This window comes from Sinocyclocheilus rhinocerous, unplaced genomic scaffold (assembly GCF_001515625.1).
Source record: "Sinocyclocheilus rhinocerous isolate Xijiao unplaced genomic scaffold, SAMN03320098_v1.1 scaffold647, whole genome shotgun sequence".
In the NCBI taxonomy this organism is placed as follows: Eukaryota; Metazoa; Chordata; class Actinopteri; order Cypriniformes; family Cyprinidae; genus Sinocyclocheilus; species Sinocyclocheilus rhinocerous.
The window spans coordinates 938536-940454 of NW_015632746.1; positions in this window are offsets into that span (position 1 = coordinate 938536).

Genomic DNA, 1919 nt, shown 5'->3' on the forward strand with positions numbered 1-1919 from the left:
ATATACAGGTGCATCTCAATACATTAGAATGTCGTGGAAAAGTTCATTTATTTCAGTAATTCAACTCAAATTGTGAAACTCGTGTATTAAATACATTCAATGCACACAGACTGAAGTAGTTTATGTCTTTGGTTCTTTTAATTGTGATGATTTTGGCTCACATTTCACAAAAACCCACCAATTCACTATCTCAACAAATTAGAATACTTCGTAAGACCAAAAAAAAAATCATTTTTAGTGAATTGTTGGCCTTCTGGAAAGTATGTTCATTTACTGTACATGTACTCAATACTTGGTTGGGCCTCCTTTTGCATGAATTACTGCATCAGTGCGGCGTGGCATGGAGACAATCAGCCTGTGGCACTGCTGAGGTGGTATGGAAGCCCAGGTTTCTTTGATAGCGGCCTTCAGGTCATCTGCATTGTTGGGTCTGGTGTCTCTCATCTTCCTCTTGACAATACCCCATAGATTCTCTATGGGGTTAAGGTCAGGTGAGTTTGCTGGCCAATCAAGCACAGTAACACCATGGTCATTGAACCAGCTTTTGGTACCTTTGGCAGTGTGGCAGGTGCCAAGTCCTGCTGGAAAATGAAATCAGCATCTCCATAAAGCTTGTCAGCAGGAGGAAGCATGAAGTGCTCTAAAATTTCCTGGTAGATGGCTGCGTTGACTGTGGACTTCAGAAAACACAGTGGACCAAAGTCCTCTTTTCAGATGAAAGTAAATTTTGCATTTCATTTGGAAATCAAGGTCCCAGAGTCTGGAGGAAGAGTGGAGAGGCACAGAAACCATGTTGCTTGAAGTCCAGTATGAAGTTTCCACAGTCAGTGATGATTTGGGCTGCCATGTCATCTGCTGGTGTTGGTCCACTGTCTTTCTGGAAAATCAATGTAATATATTTTTGTTCAATAATATTTTTAGTTTTTTTATTTTGAATTTTAATCAGATTTTATGATAGTATGAAATTATTATACCATTTTTATGAGCTATTTTTTTTTTCCATTAAAATAAATTAAACTCCGAGCTCCTTCATTTTTGGGTCACACTTGGTGCTTGAAATGTAAGGTTTTTTTTTTTTTTAAGAAAATCAATGTAATACATTTTTGTTCAAAAATATTTTTAGTTTTTTATTTTGAATTTTGAGCAGATTTTATGATACTATTCAATAATCATATAAAATGTTATGAGATTTATTTCCATTAAAATTTATTTAAACTAAATTTTTTTCATTTTTGGGTGACGTTTTTTTTTTTTCTTTAGGAAAATCAATGTAATATATTTTTGTTAAATAATATTTGTAGTTTTTATTTTGAATTTTGAGGAGATTTTATGATGGTATGAAATTATTATACCATTTTTATGATATATTTTTTTCTTAAAAAATAAATTAAACTTTGAGCTCCTTCGTTTTTGGGTCACACTTGGTGCTTGAAATTTAAGTTTTGTTTTGTTTTTTGTAGGAAAATCAATGTAATACATTTTTGTTAAATAGTATTTTTTGTTTTTTTATTTTTAATTTTGTGCAGATTTTATGATAGTATACAATATTTATAAAATTTGTATTAGCTATTTTTTCTATTAAATTAAATTAAACTGAGTCTCTTCATTTTGGGGCAAGCGCAACCTCCCGCTCTCTCTTGTGAAACCAACAAGGAAGTGACTTAAACTGTAATTCGTCAACTGGCCGCTAGAGGCTGGCTGCAAAAGGGAGTCAATCCCATAGACTCCCTATGTTAAAATACCCAACTTTACAGCAGAAAAAAAAAACGTTTACAGCCTGGTTCAAAAAATTATTTTGGTCTATATAGCTAATTTTGCCCTTCCTGACAACTGTGAGGGGGGTGAATTTTTTTATAACTCATCCGTTTAAATCTACATTAAGCCTTAAAGTTCTGCATAATTAAGGGCGTGGCCACTTG